Source organism: Pelobates fuscus, chromosome 13, assembly GCF_036172605.1.
Source record: "Pelobates fuscus isolate aPelFus1 chromosome 13, aPelFus1.pri, whole genome shotgun sequence".
NCBI classification, from domain to species: Eukaryota; Metazoa; Chordata; class Amphibia; order Anura; family Pelobatidae; genus Pelobates; species Pelobates fuscus.
In genome coordinates, this window is record NC_086329.1 from 86,961,779 (window position 1) to 86,974,835 (window position 13,057).

General features: G+C 46.1%; 1 protein-coding gene across 1 annotated transcript in view; it reads left to right on the forward strand.

The window, feature by feature from the left end:
* The first annotated feature begins 907 nt into the window (after positions 1-907).
* ZNF687 (zinc finger protein 687) overlaps positions 908-13,057 on the forward strand; it is a 47,514-nt gene continuing 35,364 nt past the window's right edge. The window contains exon 1 of the mRNA XM_063439923.1: positions 908-1,099. The gene's annotated coding sequence lies outside the window, so the exon portion shown is untranslated. The remainder of the gene's footprint in view (positions 1,100-13,057) is intronic.

Consider the following 13,057-nt stretch of genomic DNA (forward strand, 5'->3'; position numbering starts at 1 on the left):
AATGGAGGTAATTTAGTTACTCCAATGGCCATTGGAGGGAATGCCCGCCTGCCAACGTCAAGGCAGACCCCCCTAAGCGGGTCCTACACTGACCCTTCACCTTGCTTCCTTGAGCTTCAGGCAAAGATATCTTGGAGTAACTAAATGACCTCCATTTGTCTAAATATACATAGGGATTAAAGAGAGAGCGCAGGTAACTTTTTTTCCTAAGGTTATTTTTAACCCTTCATTCGATGTATAAGACGACCCCCAATTTTAGACATTTTTTAAAGAAAAAAAACATTGTCTTATACACGGAACGGTATGTGCATACATATATATATATATATAGAGAGAGAGAGAGATATAGATTGGTGTCACATGGGGCATGCTGCATTGCAATATGTAGAATGTATTTATTCCAGGTAGAATGAATGTGATGTTTTACAGGGCAGCACTCTTCATGCACTGCACAGCAGCCAGAATCAGCTCTATATATCCAGATGGATCTTAGCAGCTTTGCTGTGCAGACACTGTAATGTAAACATGGGACCAAGCCATGACTACACACAGCTTAATTGGTAGCACTGTGTCTCCGCCGTAATCACCATGGAAACTCCATGGCTAAACTAGGCAACCTCTAATTACGTCATATTTGTTTTTGTGAGATTATTAATAAAGCTTGACCTATTCAAGATCACGTGATCAACGTGCAGAACCAATCAGAGTCCAGGAAAGGCGATTGACGCGACCAACGTCCTTTCTCGGTTGGTAAGACTAGCTTTACCAATGCGCTGCAAGAGAGGGCGGGTCTGAGGCAGACCGACGTGGCTGAGAACCAATGAGAAGATGGAAAGCAGAAGCTGGCGGTGGGACTAGTCTGGATTGACGGCAAGGGCAGCCAATCAGCACTCCGCGCCGCCTGAGGCGGGGCCCGGGAAAACAGCGGTTGCTGAGTCGGGTTTGGGAAAGCAGGAAGCCGCTTTTGGAGCCCGGCGGTGGCCTGCGAACGGGGCGCGGTGCTCGCCGGGTTCACTCGAACACACGGAACGGAGCGAGAACGGGAAACGTTCTCTGCCATCCTGGGAGATCGGAGCCAATCACTGGCGGGAAAGCGGAGGTAAGGGCGGGGCCAGAGCCCCGCGGGGGTGGGGTTTCCGGTGGGCGTGGCTGCAGTATGTGACCGGCTGTACCAGAGGGGAGGAGTCTATATAGCTGGAGTTATTTCAAGGGCGTGGCCCACAGGGATGGGAGTAACCGGGGGAGGAGCCTGCTGGGCTGGGAGTGATAAGGGGGAGGGTCTCCTGGGCTTGTAGTAATAATGAGAGGTGCTACTGGGCTGGCAGTAATAAGGGGGAGGGTCTCCTGGGCTGCCAGTAATAATGAGAGGTGCTCCTGGGCTGGCAGTAATAAGGGGGAGGGTCTCCTGGGCTTGTAGTAATAATGAGAGGTGCTCCTGGGCTGGCAGTAATAATGAGAGGTGCTCCTGGGCTGGGAGTAATAAGGGGGAGGGTCTCCTGGGCTGGCAGTAATAATGAGAGGTGCTCCTGGGCTGGCAGTAATAAGGGGGAGGGTCTCCTGGGCTGGCAGTAATAATGAGAGGTGCTCCTGGGCTGGTACTGTTAAACTGAGAAGCTTCCTGGGCTGGGAGTAACAGGGTGGAGGAGGCAGCAGGATGGGCAGTAAAAAGAGAAATGACTTTCTGGAAGTTGTTATGGTGCGAGGAGATTCCCAGGTGCCAACTTACCTCATTAGGTTAAACGGTTAAATATCTGGTGCCCGTCAGCTCTTCCCACGAGTATCCATTGTAGACTGAGGCTTGAATCATAACTACAGTATATATTTCTCTGACTCCATTTTGCAAGTGGGGAACTACTTATACTCTCAGCCTAGCAGCGTCTCTCAGTCCGAGGCTTCGTGATTGAAGCCTTTGACTACAATGTGAGTTCGTGGGATGAGGTAAAGGTGCTGGATTCAAGACTTTGGGGTTTAACTGTTAACTAATGATTTAACCTCTTGAAGTAAGCAGGCACCTGGAAACCTCCTCGCACCAACACAACGTCATACCAATTAAGTTGCTATGGTGCCCAAAGTGTCCCTTTTATCCCCTCTCCTCTATATGTCAGAGCTTCTTTTAAAACATTTTTATTTCTAAGTTTTAAGTGAAGATGGAATCTTAAAAACTCACATATATTGTTTGGGATTTTCACTGAAGTTCTAATGCAGTTAAAAGAAATACATTTTTATGTGTTAGATAATTAAGTGCCGTATATTTTATCAGCTGGCGCTTTCCGATTTAGTCATGACCTGTTAGTGTATGGCACCTTAGCATGAACGCAAAGAATGTATGAATGTAGAATCCTACCCACTTGCTGGCTGTAAATGAAACAATTCTGTACAGCGCTCACCACTTTAAGGGGAAAAAAGGTAATTTTTAAAGGCACCAGTAGTATTCAAAACAGATGGGTATGCAACAATTTATATACCACACTATATACAAAATTTCATTCAAATATACATATATAGATGTCTTCTATCTGTTTACATTTCTACTACTCCTTTCCCTTAAAGGGACACTAAAGTCACCAGAACAACTACGACTTGTTGTTTTTGTTCTGGTGAGTAAAATCATTCTCTTCAAGCTTTTTGCAGTAAACACTGTTTTTTTCATAGAAAAGGCAGTGTTTATATTACCGCTTAGTGATGACTCCACTGGCCACTCCTCAGATGGCTTTTAGAGGCGCTTCCTGGGGCAGTGCTGTACACTGTGTAGCACTGTCATTCATTGTCTCCACCCTCTGCATGGAGACACTGAACTTTATTCATAGAGATGCATTGATTCAATGCATCTCTATGAGGATATGCTGATTGACCAGGGCTTTGTTTGGCTTGTGCTGGCTATGCCCCTGATCTACCTACATTACAAGCTCAGACAATTGCCCATTCTATGGGAAAGTATTCTGATTTGCTCAAATCAACACTTCTAATAATGTCAGCCAAGCAGGCAGATCAGGGACAGAGCCAGCAGCAGCAGACTACAAGAAAAGTAAGGTTTTACCATATTTAGGGGAGCACGGGAGGGAGGAGGGGGGGAGGGGATAGATGGTGTTTTTAACACTATAGGGTTAGGAATGCATGCTTGTGTTCCTGACCCTATAGTGTTCCTTTTCAAAAACCAAAACCTTTAAAATACAATTAAACTTAGCATCATACCAGTGCTGACGAAAACTCCTTAAAGGACCACTATAGTGCCAGGAAAACATACTTGTTTTCCTGGCACTATAGTGCCCTGAGGGTGCCCCCACCCTCAGGGTCCCCCTCCCGCCCGGCTCTGGAAAGGGGAAATGGGGTAAAACTTACCTTTTTCCAGCGCTGGGCGGGGAGCTCTCTGCCTCTGATCCTCCTCCGTTCCGCCCCGTCGGCTGAATGCGCACGCGCGACAAGAGCTGCGCGCGCATTCAGCCGGTCGCATAGGAAAGCATTTACAATGCTTTCCTATGGACGCTTGCGTGCTCTCACTGTGATTTTCACAGTGAGAATCACGCAAGCGCCTCTAGCGGCTGTCAATGAGATAGCCACTAGAGGATTTGGGGGAAGGCTTAACCCATTTATAAACATAGCAGTTTCTTTGAAACTGCTATGTTTATAAAAAAAATGGGTTAACCCTTGCTGGACCTGGCACCCAGACCACTTCATTAAGCTGAAGTGGTCTGGGTGCCTAGAGTGGTCCTTTAATGGAGACCAAGCTACTGTATGAGATCATTATTTATCATATTATTTATTTTGTCAATCTATTTTGGAGCATGTCAAAAACTGACATCAGCGATTGGCAGAGTGTTCTAAGATAATCTGCCTCCAGCTCCATTTTCTACTAATTATGTCCAGGTAACCTGAGGGAAAGCCGTATTTCTTTGTCCAAAGGGTTTGACAAAAGACATGGTATAGCACAGTAACCTGTACCATGAGCTGTAGGAGTTATAATATGTTTGTATTGGCTGACTGCCATTAGTATCTTTCAAGGACAGGAAAATGTAGGATGGCATTAATCATCTGTTAATTCATCCGTTAATATGTCTGATAATGTGACTATTGCCAAGGCCTCCCATATATGTAATTTCCAAGAGGTTTGACATTTACATTTGTTGATGGGGGAGTGTTTGGTTTGCTGGCACTCATTAATATGTACATAGTATAACATATAAACTAGTACATCTTTTTATTTTTTTTTTAAATAGAAAAAACCTCACTCCTCTCAAATAACAATCCAGGGTGCTCAAACAGGACCTGAGTCTGGCAAAACTTTAACATACAAATAAATAGACAAAGATCATCCAGGCATTCAACTGGCTGATTTAATGAAGACTAAAAAAAAAAAACGGCAATGTTTCGACCTCCAAATGAGGTCTTTATCAAGCAAGTACATAGACAGTAAACAGCCGGGGGAAAGCTGTACAATGATTGTCACCATTATTCTTATTATTATTTGTGGTATATAGCTCCAACTTACTCCATAGCACGTTACAATATTGACAGTAAAGAAATAGAAAGTGATGCCAAGCTCTTTATCTGCTGACACTGTATCATACAGTATGTGGGGGTGACATTTGGGATGTTAATGGATATAAACAAAAGAGTCTATATATCCAGTTGTGTGTGAAGACACCAGTTTGTTGAATGTATGACACCACCCGCAGCATAGAGCAGGGTTTGACCAATTTTCTTTAGGAATCAGCTACAAATGTTAGGAGCCAGGTTGTTTTTTAATGTGAACAGTGCCGTTTCAGAGAATAAGGCCGTAACAGTGTGTGAAAAAAGTGAGTAAATACACCTGTCCCGTGCAATCATTTAGGAGCCGGTCACCCACACAGACACAGAAGCACACACACTCACTGACAGACTGATATACAGACACACACACTTAGACACTTACATAATCACTAAAAGACACACACTCTCACTGAAAGACAGACAGACAGACACATACACATTCTCTCACACACTCACACATTATTATACATTTTTATAATAATTTAAATCCCCTCAGCCTCCCTACCTTTGGGAGAGCTGGAGTAAATCCTTTCCCTGGGATTTAAATCCTTTCCCAGTGTGGCTGCTGACATTTTCAAACTATTCTTGCTCTGCACTCTCACGCGCTGTTTAATTATGCCAGGGTTGGAGTGATGCCATATCCGGCATCACTGCAGGGCACGCAAGGGAGCAGAGCAAGAGGAGCCGTAAGATTTTAGCACCCTCGCCGCCGGCTCCACTCCTGCCCAGCACTGAACAGGCTGAGAAATCCCGGGCACCAGGACAGAATTCCTAGTCGCCATGGTGACCTGGGATTTGTCGAGCCCTGACATAGAGCTGTGGTAGCAGCAAGACTGGGCTAATTGGAAGGCATCAGAAGTAGAAATGATAGATATATAGTCTAACTTACCTGGAAGAAATGGGGTAAAAGTGAAACTCCAGGCTGAAGATGACACCCCTGTTTTTTCCATACACTATAAAAATAATTTATTACATTTTAAAAAAACAAAGATCACTTTCTGTAGACTATGCAGAAATCAGAAAGTTGTCAAGAACCCTTGTCACTCTATAGTTTGAGTGCTGTGCATATCCTAAAAAATCCATAAAAGTGACATATTTGTCTGTAAATGAAGCCACTTGTGGTTACTGTACCCCAACTATCTTAGAAAGCTCTGAAAATACATAGGGTTTGAATGGTTGTACATGCCATACATGCACCCAAGGTTTAACTTCCTTTTAAAGGGTCACGCCAACCACCATCACCACTTCTGCTTTTAGAAGTGAACATGTGGTAGGAGTCTGTATGTGCAGTGTGTCTGTTTGAAACACTCGACATACAGAGATAATTGCACTTTTTTGCAGGGGGCTAGTTATACCACTGGCACACGTGACTTTGGCAGGCATATGCCAATTCTGTGCATTGTATACATCTGTTGTCAGCAAGCACTGCACGCTGGCAGCGGACGTAATTAGCTTCTGTGCTTCTCTTCTGGATGTAACCACTCTCCCTTCTCGACTGCAGTGCTCCCTGACTACCTATAAGCTAGGTTGTTTTGTTTCTTTAATTCATTTTCCCATGTCCCTCCCTCCTTCTCTGGCTCCCTTTCCCCTCCCCTTGCGGCTCAGAGCACATAAGTGCTCTGAGCCAGCTAAATGGTCCAATCAAAGACTTCTCTATGAGAAGCCTTTGATTGGATCTCGTGCGGCTGCCGTAACATCAGGAGGGGCGTGGAAAGCAACAATTTTAGGTAAGTAATACCTTTATTTTATACTTATTTCCGCTTTTATAATTCTTTATTTTTCCGTGCATGGATCAATTGAACAAGCATTCACGTCCTGCCCCAACAGCAGTAACATGCATAGAAATTGTATAACAGTATGACAGTTGTGGCATAGAAAATTGATGCACATTTTTGTATGAGGGTTATCAAGAACTGTACTAGGCTAGCAAACAGGAAGCAAATCAGTAAGTATAAAACAAAGCCTATGCAGCAAAGTTACGTGAGGTCATGTAGGTTAGTTCAGTAGTTAAACATTTAGTTAAACATATAGTTAAAATGCGTAGCCCCGAACCCGGACAAATTAGCTAGGTACTTTGCTGCTCGAGGTGAAGCTAGATCATTAACATTATTAAATGCGCATCCCCGCTTTCCTGACATTTAGCCCGTTAAAACGGTTGATATGCTAAACACCCCTTACATGCTGAAAGTCACAATATTTATATGCTGTAACATCAAGTGATAATATGGTGGGCCTACAGAAGGCAAGATTGTCCTGCCCCGAGTGTGGAAAGAGGCTTTGGGATATGAATGTTTGGGCAGGTTATGTTTAGCAGGGTAAAATGAAAAAATGCATGGCAACTGGCCTGGCGTGCTTGATAAACAGGCAATGTATATGTCGGTTTAATGTTAATTAAATGTGAGTGCCGTCAGGTAGGGTGCGGGGGAGTGTCATCTGGCCCAGCATCCTCTAGGGTATTAAGAGTCTTGGGTGACGATACGGGAGACTGGTGATGGACGTAGCTTGGATTGATATCCTGGTCACAGGAACTAAGTGCCGTGTTGTGGCTATGTATTGTAGGGTGGGACGTAGAGGGTCCTAAAGTTGTGGTCTTTTAGGTTGGTTCATTGCCAGGCTTGTCCGCCCTTCATTGAGTATCGTGTCCCTGTCCTAGGGGTGGGTAGGGAGGGCTGGGGGGGTGAGGTAAGTGGTGGAGGGGGGGGGGTGATGTTCCACCTGGTATGGCATGGTAGGGTATCTAAGCGTGGGCAGTACCCTGTACCAGTCATTGCTCCTGATTGTGGTATTTAAGCCGGCGGAGCAACTGGGTGGTCTGAGTTAAACTTGTGCTTCACTAAGTGAAAGATAACATAACATTAACAAAAAATAAAAATATGAAGGCATAACATGTTAAACACATATGATGAAGGTATCCCAACGGGTGTAATGGTCACTTATTGACAATATGGATCACAACTGTAGATAACTGAAATTGTTTATTAAATTGTTATAATTGAAATAAAGTAAAATTTAAGTTGAGCTGTCTCTTTAATTCCTTGTCAGAAAATTAAGCAGCAGCAGGATTTGCAGAGAAGATTAGGTTGAGGCAATTATTAGTCTGAACAGAGATGAGATTCCAATGTAGAATTGTTAAATGGCAGCAGAACAATTAGTTAGGTTGAAGCAAAAGAAGGTAAGCAGAGATGCAGGATAACAATACTCCTGTTTAGGCAGATGAGTTCTACTTAGCTTTGTAGGGGTGGTAATCCGGTTTGATGAGAGATGTTTCTCAGAGAGGATTAAAGTTGCTGCAGACAAAAGAGTATCCAAAGGCAAGTCCGTGGTCGAGGAGAGGAGAAGGCAGGAAAACGATAAACAGTCCGGGTCCGATACACAGTAGAGGTAATCACAGATACACTTAGCTTTGAAGTTTTCGCGGGAGGCTTTCAAATTGATCCAGCACTGATGTGTTGCCGCGGTCTCCCTTTGTATCCTGGGAGTGACCGCGTCAGAGGAGGGGGAGTGGCCGCGCTCCGTCTACCCGGAAGTCCCCGGAGTACGGATGCCGGAAGGTCTGACAACGGGTCTTCCCTCAACCGCTGTGCAGAGCTACACTCTGTGGTCCAGCTTGGTAGTATGAGTCCTGTTTGGGCTCCGGGTCGTCAAGTCCCTTGCGTGTCGGTGCCTCTCGGTACAAAGTATTCTATGTTATCTAGATCCCAGGATCTGCCAGGACCTTCGGTGACGTCCGCGGGTGTTCCTGCAGCAGGTAATGGCAGTCCCATCGCTTCCAGAAATGCTGTTGTGTCAACAGGCGTGCAGAGTGTACAGTTGCAAGAAAAAGTATGTGAACCCTTTGGAATGATATGTATTTCTGCACAAATTGGTCATAAAATTTGATCTGATCATCATCTAAGTCACAACAATAGACAATCACAGTCTGCTTAAACTAATAACACACAAAGAATGAAATGTTGCCATGTTTTTATTGAACACACCATGCAAACCTTCACAGTGCAGGTGGAAAAAGTATGTGAACCCCTAGATTAATGACCTCTCCAAGAGCTAATTGGAGTGAGATGTCAGCCAATTGGAGTCCAATCAATGAAATGAGATTGGAGGTGTTGGTTACAACTGCCCTGCCCTATAAAAACACACACCAGTTCTGGGTTTGCTTTTCACAAGAAGCATTGCCTGATGTGAATGATGCCTCGCACAAAAGAGCTCTCAGAAGACCTACGATTAAGAATTGTTGACTTGCATAAAGCTGTAAAGGGTTATAAAAGTATCTCCAAAAGCCTTGCTGTTCATCAGTCCACGGTAAGACAAATTGTCTATAAATGGAGAAAGTTCAGCACTGCTGCTACTCTCCCTAGTAGTGGCCGTCCTGTAAAGATGACTGCAAGAGCACAGCACAGACTGCTCAATGAGGTGAAGAAGAATCTTAGAGTGTCAGCTAAAGGCTTACAAAAGTCACTGGCAAATGCTAACATCCCTGTTAGCGAATCTACAATACGTAAAACACTAAACAAGAATGGATTTCATGGGAGGGTACCACAGAGGAAGCCATTGCTGTCCAAACAAAACATTGCTGCACATTTACAGTTTGCACAAGAGCACCTGGATGTTCCACAGCAGTACTGGCAAAATATTCTGTGGACAGATGAAACCAAAGTTGAGTTGTTTGGAAGAAACACACAACACTATGTGTGGCGAAAAAGAGGCACAGCACACCAACATCAAAACCTCATCCCAACTGTGAAGTATGGTGGTGGGGGCATCATGGTTTGGGGCTGCTTTGCTGCGTCAGGGCCTGGACGGATTGCTATCATCGAAAGAAAAATGAATTCCCAAGTTTATCAAGACATTTTGCAGGATAACTTAAGGCCATCTGTCTACCAGCTGAAGCTCAACAGAAGATGGGTGTTGCAACAGGACAATGACCCAAAGCATAGAAGTAAATCAACAACAGAATGGCTTAAACAAAAGAAAATACGCCTTCTGAAGTGGCCCAGTCAGAGTCCTGACCTCAACCCGATTGAGATGCAAACCAGACATCCCAAGAATATTGCTGAACTGAAACAGTTCTGTAAAGAGGAATGGTCAAGATTTACTCCTGACCGTTGTGTATGTCTGATCTGCAACTACAGGAAAGGTTTGGTTGAAGTTATTGCTGCCAAAGGAGGTTCAACCAGTTATTAAATCCAATGGTTCACATACTTTTTCCACCTGCACTGTGAATGTTTACATGGTGTGTTCAATAAAAACATGGCAACATTTCATTCTTTGTGTGTTATTAGTTTAAGCAGACTGTGATTGTCTATTGTTGTGACTTAGATGATGATCAGATCACATTTTATGACCAATTTGTGCAGAAATCCATATCATTCAAAAGGGTTCACATACTTTTTCTTGCAACTGTATGTGTAGCTCCATTACGTTTTGCCACTAGGGAGCCCGCCGGACCCCAGCGATATTGCACACCCGAGGACCGGAGGTGAGTGGTTACTGTCCCCAGCGATCTACGCCACTGAAGTGTTGCCTTGGAGAGGTCTTGGAAGAAGTGTAGCTGTGAGTCCTCAAACCGTATCGGCGTCTTTCCTCTAATTGCCGCCATGATGTGGGCTTTGTCGGTGGCTGAGGTGCAGCGGACTATAACACCCCGTGGTGTTGTGGTAGTTCTGGAGCCGGGGATGCGGTATATCCCCTCTATGGTGAGTCTTTTGTTCACCGCGGGCAGTATGATGGTGGCTAGCAGCCTCTGGGTATATTGAGGCAGCTCCTCCGCTGATATCACAGCAGGGACACCCCTTATCTTAATATTGTTGCGGCATTGTTGATCTTCCAGGTTAGTCAACGGTTGTGAGAGGTTGCACTGTTGGGTGTGTAGCTGCTGTATCCCGCCGTTCAGGCTTGACACTGCAGTTTGGGTGCTCTGGAGGTCTTCCTCCCTGGCCTTAATGTGGTCTGTGTTGGCCTGTATTTCTGTCTGGAGGAGTGCTCGGTCCGCCGCCATCATTTGGTGCAGGTCAGAGAGGAGCGCTTTGAGATCTCCTTTGGTCGTCGGGGCTGAGCTATCGGTAAGGTGAAGGCTCATCGGGTGCTCCGGTATGTGTGCGGGTGGTGTGTCCCGTTCAGCACTCCGTGGCGTTTCAGGCTGCGGGGTCTCCTTTGGCATGTTCTTAGGTGCCATTGGCCGTTGGAGCATGGCTCCTATGTCCCTGTCGGGCTTTTGTGATCTACTCCCCATGTGGAGGTTATGTGGTTGCGGAGTTCTCAGTAGGGGCTCCGGCTCACCTGTGTTTGGTGCTGCCAGGAGCCTATCTAGAAATGTTTCCAGGCCTCGTGTTTGTGAAGCGTGGTAGGCCCTAACTTTGCGTTTTGGCCTTGTGTGCCTTGGGGTGAACGTGAAGGACATCGGTCGACGCAGCCTGTCGCCCCGTTTGCGGTGCCGCGGTTTATTTCGAGCTTTGGCATGTCTGAATAGCGGTTTTCGTGGAAAGTTTGCACGGTAAGCGAGGAGCGATCAGGAATGGCGTCTGTGCGGCTCAAGCGTTAGCTCCGCCCCCTCCCCCCCACCCCGTGCTTTCCACGCCAAATGTCCTCTTTAAACTTGGTACTGACCGCCCGGTGGGCGGTCTTCAGGTGGGGGGTAATGTAACTACATATTGGGACTACATATTGGGACTATTACGCTCATATTTATATTTATTTTATTGTGTATTTATATGTGAGTAAATTTTATCTTTTATCTCTCATTTTATCCTTCAATTGTACTATTTCTGTATAGCGCGACCTATTACTTTGTTTTTTCCGGGGGGTAATGTAACGTTTACATCCTCTCCATATGCTTTGCACAACATATATCACCTTTCCAGGAATAGGAGAAGTGCTGCTCTTCGGTCCTGTGCCATAAGACCGGGCTTTTGCGACATGCCAGTGGACGCCAGCCACTGCAGATCCACACTGTTTTTTTTTTTTTTTTGTTTTTTTTTATTCAAATTTTCCTTTATTTTGTTGTGCATAAAAGATTACAACTTTGCCTGTATAGCCACAACAGCTTCAACAGGTGCGATGGTCACAGAGTTTTGAACAAAATTATGGCATGAAAACAACTTACGTATGTTTTAGTCATATAAACGTTTCCTAGTATAGTTAACAGGTTTAACTGTAGCCTTATATCATTAAAGAGACAGCAGCCTAAGGTCGAATGAGGTTGTAGCGAGTGTGAGCCGTGGGTAACAGTGCCCTGGTTGCGTATTTGTATATACATTAGTGAAGGCAGATATGTGCTTCAGGGATAATGTGTAGGTTTACATTTCCATGGTCAAGCATATTAAATGACTGTAGAACAGAGAATACCCTAAGCTCACAGCTCCAAATTTAGTCAGGTGGTGTCATTATGTATGCCAGATCTAGTTGTGGCGAAAATGTGAGTTCCAACTAAAACGAATGGGGGGCGGCCTGTGGGCAGCAGGGAGATGTGGGTCGAGGTGTCCCTCCAGTCGCTTTAGCTTGGCGCATGAGGGAGTGGGCTTGGAGGTCCTCGGTAGTAGGTCATTTTGTGGTGCGTGTCTGGGGGTCCGTCACTGGAGGTCTGTAGTGTGTGTTTGTCAGGGGTCCCCGACGGGGCCCCTGGGAGCCGCTTGGGGTGTGGTATGTGCTGGCCTCGTCTAGGTGAGGGAGTAGGTCATGTGTGTCTGGTATTCAGAGATGTCTTGGAGTCGTCGCTCCGGTAGGGGGTTACGGGCGGTATGGGGTAGTAGATAGGGTGAGCAGTGATGGTGGGGATTGGCAGGGGGTTGGAGTGGGCTGGGGTGTGAGAGGTGAGGCGTGGACCTCAGGGGTCCGCGCCCGGGTCCGCGTCCCAGCCCCCCCCCGCCCCCGGAGCCGGCAGATGCATGTTCGTCCGAACCTGTCTCTGGTGTTCCGTTGTTCCTGCTAGGTCCTGTCAGAGGGGGGGGCCTTTCGGCCGTTCCGGGGGGCTGCGTGTCGTCTCTGGTACTGGCTGGGGAGGCGAGCCATCGGAGCCAGTGGTACCATGTGTCAAGGTAGCGCTGCGTGCGTCCCGCCGCCGAGAGGATCAGCTCCTCAATCAGCCTAATATCCTCCACCCTGGCCAGCCATTCTCTCAGCGTCGGGGCCGTGGTTTTTTTCCAATGCTTCGGGATGAGACTACGTGCCGCATTTAGGAGGTGTGGTATCACTGATCTTTTAAATCCGGATATGGGGATTGATGTTAGTTGGAGCAAGTAGGTTTCCGGTACGAGTTGTATGTTCGCATCCGTCATGGTCACTATTACCGCGTGGATCGCCGTCCAAAAGGGTTTAATAAGTGGACAAGTCCACCAGATGTGGAAGAGGGATCCCAGTTCCTTTCCGCACCTCCAGCATTCGGGTTCGCAGGTGGTTGTCATTATGGATAGCTTCTCAGGTGTCCTGTACCAGTGTGATAGCATTTTATACCCGGTTTCCTGGAATTTGGTGGCTATGGATGCTTTGTGTATGAGCGTAAACACTGTGGTCCATTGTTCCGCTGGTAATGTGTATC